Raw genomic sequence first — 8,418 nt, forward strand, 5'->3', positions numbered from 1 at the left:
GACATGTGACTGACGGAAACTTTGTAACATGAAGCATTTATATACAAAGTATGAAGCATCCAGGTCTTCCACCTTCTAAAATATAAAGCTTTTAAGAAGTTAGCATACACAGCCGCCGCCAGATCACTATCCCTATGTCAAGCTTTCTGCGACAAAAGTCGCACGCTTGACAAAAACCTGGAAGCTACATGGAGCTTGAATATCTCATATGGTAATATATGCCATAATTATTTTAACATCAAATTCATGACAAAAATGAATGTCATTGTAGTAAAAGCAGTTGTAATACTGCATTTTTTTATGCATAAAATCTACTATTTAATCAAAAGTGTTTATAATGTATCCATTTTGAGATCGGGTTAACCCTGTTTACACCATAGTAATTCATTTGCGAGATAATTTTATTACTGTTTTCTTTTTGTTGATAGCAGATCTTTATTTGTTGGGCTATAAATATATTCACACTTTTTGATGAATGGCCAATTGAAACTATTCTGTTTTGGAAAATTGTAATCAACTTTAGTCTTGTGGTTTTTTGTTGTTGTTGGGATGCTGTCATATGAACCTATACCCCAAATCTCCTTGTATTCATATGTTTATATATTTGGAAAGAAGTTAAATCAGATTTAACTGTATCATTTGGCTAAAACTGAGATAAAAATATTCTTTATATCTATTTTAATTATTAACAACAATACATGTATGTTCATGATTAATTTATGAAGACATACAAATTTTTGAAAACAACAATCAATAAAACGAAAATAAATATTTAAAAAATGCACACAAATTTTCATGAGCAGCTAGTATGCACTTCAATTCACTCATTGAAACATGAATAATCCTTGTTTGAGAGTGCATTAGTCTTGTGTAAAAGTTATTTTTAAGTGTGAGTCTGTTCCATTTATTTATACATGTAGAATCTCTGCAGGCTTTCAATGCTTCTCATGTAACTTGATAAACTTCCAATGATTAGGTTGACATAATTGTGATCTGAAAATATATAAACATTTTTTTTATAACTTTGTAACTTCTGGTAGGTAAGGGATGTATATGGTATGCCATTGTTTGTCCATCCATCCTTTAAAATCATTATGGCAACACTTTGTTCAATATCTCAAAGTAGTAGGGGCTAACTAAAAAAGGTTTTTATTTGGCCCAGATATTACTGCTAATTTAACAGTTATCCTAAATATTTCAAAATTTGTCCAAACTAGACTAAGGTACACCATATTCAGAAAATAATGGGGTTTTTTTTACAACTAAAGAGTTACCATGGCAATAAACTTTGACCAAATTTGTAAAATTTCTTAATTTTCTTTGTTTTTTGTCAAATAAAATTATATTTTAGACTGTAATGTGCCCATCCAAGAAAAAAATTATATTTAGTTAGATTATGTCAATAGTTATAATAAAGGTTTTCTTAAATTATTTTGTTGTTTTGGAAACTGCATAAATTCTATATTTGTCCTCGTCTTCATGATGTAATTGTGACCTTATCAGACAACCAGATGCTCCGCAGGGCGCAGCTTTATACAACCGCAGAGGTTGAACCCTGAACGGTTGGGGCAAGTATGGACACAACATTCAAGCTGGATTCAGCTCTAAATTTGGATTGTGATTAGATAGTTGACACAGCATAGGTTTCTGACACAGAATGAATGTGGTCTAATGAACTTAAAATATTTTTTTTGCCTTTGAGCAATTCACTATGCTGTTGAATATTAATCCTCTCAAAAAAATGTTTGAAGAAATTTTCTTTTTATTTATGAAATCTGAAATGAGAAAAATTTAACCCCCCCCCCATTTTTTTTTTTCACATCCCCCTTTCCCTTTTTCCAAAACTGATCTCAATTCAAATTTCTAATAATGGAGTTTGCAACAATAACTACTCATTCAAATACATCATAAAATATTAAAATGTAAAATAAAGTGCTTGTTATCACTGAATGGTAAAGATTGTTTTAATTTATCAGTTGGTAGTAAAAGTGAATATACATTGTATATTGTATAAAACAATGATTTAAGTTGATTCAACTACTATTCTGGACAAAGAAAGATAACTCCAATTGAAATATCAATTATATATATTGTATAAAACAATGATTTAAGTTGATTCAACTACTATTCTGGACAAAGAAAGATAACTCCAATTAAAATTGCAATTAGATATTTCTTGCTATTGAGCAATACTGTGCAATTGAAAATATTTGCTATTGCACAACACTGTGCAATTGAAGATTTCTTGTTATTGCGCAATACTGTGCAATTGAAAATTTCTTGCTATTGCACAATACTGTGCAATTGAAGATTTCTTGCTATTGCTGAATACTGTACATTTTTAGATTCAGCATATCAAAGAACCCCAAGGATTCAATTTTTGATGAAATCAAACAAAGTTTAATTTTGAACCCTTTGGGCCCCTTATTCCTAAACTGTTGGGACCAAAACTCCCAAAATCAAACCCAACCTTCCTTTTATGGTCATAAACCTTGTGTTTAAATTTCATAGATTTCTATTTACTTATACTAAAGTTATTGTGCGAAAACCAAGAATAATGCTTATTTGGGCTCTTTTTTGGCCCCTAATTCCTAAACTGTTGGAACCAAAACTCCCAAAATCAATCCCAACCTTCCTTTTGTGGTCATAAACCTTGTGTCAAAATTTCATATATTTCTATTTACTTAAACTAAAGTTATGGTGCGAAAACCAAGAAAATGCTTATTTGGGCCCTTTTTGGCCCCTAATTCCTAAAATGTTGGGACCAAAACTCCCAAAATCAATCCCAACCTTCCTTTTGTGATCATAAACCTTGTGTTAAAATTTCATAGATTTCTATTCACTTTTACTAAAGTTAGAGTGCGAAAACTAAAAGTATTCGGACTACGACGACGACGCAGACGACGACGCCGCCAACGTGATACCAATATACGACCAAAAATTTTTTAATTTTTGCGGTCGTATAAAAAATATTATGTTTTTAATTCATGTTTCTTAAATTTATGCAATTCCAAACATAATGGGGCTTTTTGGAATAGTTAATATTCTTGGACAAAAAATAGTCCTTCTCCTTTGCTTTGAACAATTTCTCATGAAATTTTAACACAAAATTTAGATTGAGTTCCCTTTATAAGTAATTTTTTGGAGTTTCTTTCAAAAGTTGCAGGACCTATCAGATTTAGGGTATTTTTCACATCTATTAAGCTTGAGTGTGCTTAGAGTAAATAATCTAGATCTATACTAAGTGTCTTTCAGTTGTTTGTATGTAATAGTACCTGACCATGCCCCCTTTTTCTTGGTTTTATTTATTTCTACTTGTATCCATCTCATGATGAGTTAAGATTTAAGTCTTTTTCAACTGAATTTTATAGTTTGTTTTTATTTTGTACTCTTACACCACTGTCCCAGGTAAGGGGAGGGTTGGGTCCCAGCGAACATGTTTAACCCGATACATTATGTATGTCTGTGTCTGTCCCAAATCAGGAGCCTTTAATTCAGTGGTTGTTGTTTGATGTGTCACATATTTATTTTTCGTTCATTATTTTGTACATACATGTATGATAAATTAGGCCAAATTTCTAGTTTTAATTGTTTCACATTTGTCATTTCAGTGTATTTTATAGCTCTCTGAGTGGTATGGGCTTTACTTATTGTTTAAGACTGTACTATGACCTACTATAGGCTACAGTTGTTAACTTCTGTCATTTGGTCTCTTGTTGGAAGAGTTTTCTCATTGGCAATCATACAACATACTCTTTTTTTATATTCACAGTTTATAGCATAAACCATGTAGTTGTATCCACAATTTGATCATATAATTTATATCACCATATAGGAAATATTAGTAATTTAAAAAAAAAAACGTTTGTGAGTATTTGCTTTAATATATAATTTGGTCCGGTATTTACTCAAATATATCTAGTAAAAAATAAATTTTGTAAACAAACCAATTTATAACTTTCATATATAGAAGACATACTTACGGTGTATCAGTTGATTTATATTGAAGCTACATGTACATGTACACTGTATATGTAAATTTTCTCAAATTTTCATTCTGTTAGATTTCAAGTTTTAACAATAACTGTTAAAATCTCCAAGGAAACATAGAAATCAATAACTGTGTTCATAGTTCTTCTGGTTGAGGGAGCTGAAAGTAATAAGAAACAAGTGAAACTGCGAGCTACTGCTCACTGATGATACCCCCGCCGCAAGTGGATAATATTAATAGTGTAAAAATATGCAAGTGTTCGGTAAACAGGAAGTTGTTGAGTGATGAATCTGAAAACGCATCACACGGTATAGCTGACTTATAAAAATCCTGAAACCAAATTTCAGAAATCCTTGTATTGTAGTTCCTGAGAAAAATGTGACGAAAATTTTTAACTTGGTTATCATGTGTAAAATCATACAAGTGTTCGGTAAACAGGAAGTTGTCGAGTGATGAATCTGAAAACGCATCACACGGTATAGCTGACTTATATAAATCCTGAAACCAAATTTCAGAAATCCTTGTATTGTAGTTCCTGAGGAAAATGTGACGAAAATTTTCAACTTGGCTATCATGTGTAAAATCATACAAGTGTTCGGTAAACAGGAAGTTGTCGAGTGATGAATCTGAAAACGCATCACACGGTATAGCTGACTTATATAAATCCTGAAACCAAATTTCAGAAATCCTTGTATTGTAGTTCCTGAGAAAAATGTGACGAAAATTTTCAACTTGGCTATCATGTGTAAAATCATACAAGTGTTCGGTAAACAGGAAGTTGTCGAGTGATGAATCTGAAAACGCATCACACGGTATAGCTGACTTATATAAATCCTGAAACCAAATTTCAGAAATCCTTGTATTGTAGTTCCTGAGGAAAATGTGACGAAAATTTTCAACTTGGCTATCATGTGTAAAATCAGACAAGTGTTCGGTAAACAGGAAGTTGTCGAGTGATGAATCTGAAAACGCATCACACGGTATAGCTGACTTATATAAATCCTGAAACCAAATTTCAGAAATCCTTGTATTGTAGTTCCTGAGAAAAATGTGACGAAAATTTTCAACTTGGCTATCATGTGTAAAATCATACAAGTGTTCGGTAAACAGGAAGTTGTCGAGTGATGAATCTGAAAACGCATCACACGGTATAGCTGACTTATATAAATCCTGAAACCAAATTTCAGAAATCCTTGTATTGTAGTTCCTGAGAAAAATGTGACGAAAATTTTCAACTTGGCTATCATGTGTAAAATCAGACAAGTGTTCGGTAAACAGGAAGTTGTCGAGTGATGAATCTGAAAACGCATCACACGGTATAGCTGACTTATATAAATCCTGAAACCAAATTTCAGAAATCCTTGTATTGTAGTTCCTGAGAAAAATGTGACGAAAATTTTCAACTTGGCTATCATGTGTAAAATCATACAAGTGTTCGGTAAACAGGAAGTTGTCGAGTGATGAATCTGAAAACGCATCACACGGTATAGCTGACTTATATAAATCCTGAAACCAAATTTCAGAAATCCTTGTATTGTAGTTCCTGAGAAAAATGTGACGAAAATTTTCAACTTGGCTATCATGTGTAAAATCAGACAAGTGTTCGGTAAACAGGAAGTTGTCAAGTGATGAATCTGAAAACGCATCACACGGTATGGCTGACATATATAAATGTTGATACCAAATTACAGAAAGGGTGGATGTGTAGTTCCTGAGAAAAATGTGACGAAAGTTTCATGGGACGGACTGACTGACGGACGGACGGACTGACGGACTGATGGACGGACGGACTGACGGACAGACAGAGGTAAAACAGTATACCCCCCCTTTTTTAAAGCGGGGGTATAATAATAAAATGAGTACAACTAAAAATAAATTGTTGAAATGCAAGGACCTGCATTATTTAACATATAAAAAGTTTGAAAAATAGGGGGAGGGAAGTATTATTGACAATAAAAAACTGAATGCAACCTTTTTTATAATTCTTTCACAGGCATCAATCTGTATCATCCTACTATACTAATTAAAGAAAGATATTGAGTGTTTAAGTGTCACCTACATTTGTAACTATAAAAAAGATTTGTCTACATTAATCAATTTCATAAAATATGGCTTCAAATCAAAATCAGTTTTCATGTTAACATTTTAAACATTGTTATTGAGCATTAATTTTACTCATTATTTACAAACATTTTTTTTTAGAACAATGTAAGTTGTCATTTTATTCCATGCAAGGCAGGATAATTAAATAGTATTTTTTTTTATAAATTGATAAAGTAATTAATCCATGCAAATAAAAATATTTAAAAAAAAACCAATACCTATTATAATCTTTTTGTTTTATTAATTCTGATTCAATCTTAACACTGTGCTGTTATCTTTTTTGTCACCATCTGTAAGATAAAAATAAAAACATTAGAATTGATTACTGGTGTCTTAGAATTATACAATGTAGTCAAAAGTGTTTTTTATTGCAGGAATAAAAGGTTTATTAAGAGTACATGTACATTGTATATATAAGGGCTAAGGCCAAATAAAATACTGTGTGTGTTTCCTATTACATCTTTGAAAATAAATGGTAGGTAGGTAGGGAATTTATGTAATTCAACATTTTTTTTACATTGAGTCTAAGGGAGAGATATTCTGACTTAAACAGTGCTTATTGAAAAATTACAAAAAAACTTTAAGGTAGGCAGCTATTTCCAAGCTTAAAACATATAGGGTTTAGTACAGAGGGAAATAGGAAACACACATATTTATTTATTTGGCTAAATGTGGTTCTTAAAGGGTAAATAGAATACAGAATAATTGGACCAAAATTATAAAGATTTTACTTTTTTTTTTTTTTGGGGGGGGGGGTTAATTATTATTATATTGTATAGACTATAAATTGACTGGATAATAATTCAATAAAATATAGTAATATTGAAATGGAAATGCTCCCATCCAGAATATTGTAAATTAATACATACATGACCATGGTGACATATATATAATAAAAGCAAATTGCATAACAAATTTAGTAATGTGTGAGTTACCCTATATTATTTTTCAATTATAATAATTTATGATTGTTTTATTTTTTTTATCCATGAAATCTAAATTGAGTTTTGAGAAATTCGGAGATTGGTAAGGGAGCTACCATTTGATTTTTATGGGGGGGGCTAGGATGAAAAATTTTGTCCTGCATTTTTTTTTAGCTGTAATCTCTGTCCTGCCTTTTTATTTTTCACTCTGTTCGGTCCTGCCTTTTTTTTTTAGTTTATCCTGCCTTTTTTTTACCTAAATTGTCGTCCTGACTTTTTTTTTTTTGCAAGTGTCTCATCCTGCCTGTTTTTTTTTACTCAAAACTCCTGTCCTGCCTATTTTTTTCAAATTTCATCCTAGCCCCCCCCCCCATAAAAATCAAATGGTAGCTCCCTAAGTAAACAGAGTCTTAATATAATATACATGTAATACAGCCCTTACTGAAGTTCGTTTAAATAATATATTTGAAGCCATGTGTCAATTTGGCATTATTTGCACCCCTTTCCCAGGAAATCCTAAATTTATCCCTATAGAGTCCAAATTTGTCTTTTGTAAAATATCTTTAATTCCACATGGAGCAGCTTCTCGGGTAAAATTTAGCCACTCTCCCAACATATTATTCTGTTCTTCAAACGAGTTTATTAGCTGATGATTGGGTGCCAGTTTATTAAAAGTATGTCCAATTTAATATCAAAAGCTATAGCGTTAAGTGTTCTCTCAACTTCACAGACGAGAAGATCATATTTTATGTTTCTTCATTGACAAAGATTTTTTTATATGGCATAATGCAACAAAGTCGATCGAGTTTTCATGCCAGAATTGAATTCTTCGACCTAACGATACAGAAATTTGTAAATTTTTATTTTGTAAAATTATTTGATTGAGTGCATTTTACTTACGGTTAGTGTTTTTATTCATATATACTGGTAAAGTTAATAACAATTATCCTCATTCATCAATGTTCAGCCATATTTGCTTCAGTAGCAACAAAAGGTCAATCCGGGTCAAACCGCTTGAAGAGCGCGTAACGAAAAAAGCCGAAGGCAGTGATTAGTGTAGAGTAGTATTCGGGCCCGTATGCGGATCGGAACTGGAACTGCCGGGGAGTTTGCTCAAAATCGTTCAATTTTTTTTGTCGTGTTTTTTAATTTCCGGATCTGCGCAGAACACATAACTCTACTTCCTTATTCCGGTCTTGTTGTCGTGAGACTTTGATTAGACTAGTAAAATATAGGAACTCAAGGAACACAATACCAATATTTCATTTTTAATCATTCTTTGTCTTTGGTATGAATAAACGTTAGGCCTACCTGATGCATTGAGTTTCTTTGTTTACATATTGAACATGACGTCATAACTTAAATAACGTCACAAGTAAAATCCCTAACAACAGAACCAAA

The 8,418-nt window shown here is 31.8% G+C and overlaps 1 long non-coding RNA gene across 1 annotated transcript; it reads right to left on the bottom strand.

Moving 5' to 3' along the window:
* Positions 1-663: 663 nt before the first annotated feature.
* Positions 664-8,131, bottom strand: LOC143085301 (uncharacterized). The gene is made up of 3 exons (XR_012981295.1): positions 7,918-8,131; positions 3,984-4,150; positions 664-993 (listed from the first exon to the last, which is right to left on the bottom strand). It is a non-coding gene; the product is annotated as an uncharacterized LOC143085301 (long non-coding RNA).
* Between the last annotated feature and the right edge of the window lie 287 nt (positions 8,132-8,418).

This window comes from Mytilus galloprovincialis, chromosome 8, assembly GCF_965363235.1.
Source record: "Mytilus galloprovincialis chromosome 8, xbMytGall1.hap1.1, whole genome shotgun sequence".
In the NCBI taxonomy this organism is placed as follows: domain Eukaryota; kingdom Metazoa; phylum Mollusca; class Bivalvia; order Mytilida; family Mytilidae; genus Mytilus; species Mytilus galloprovincialis.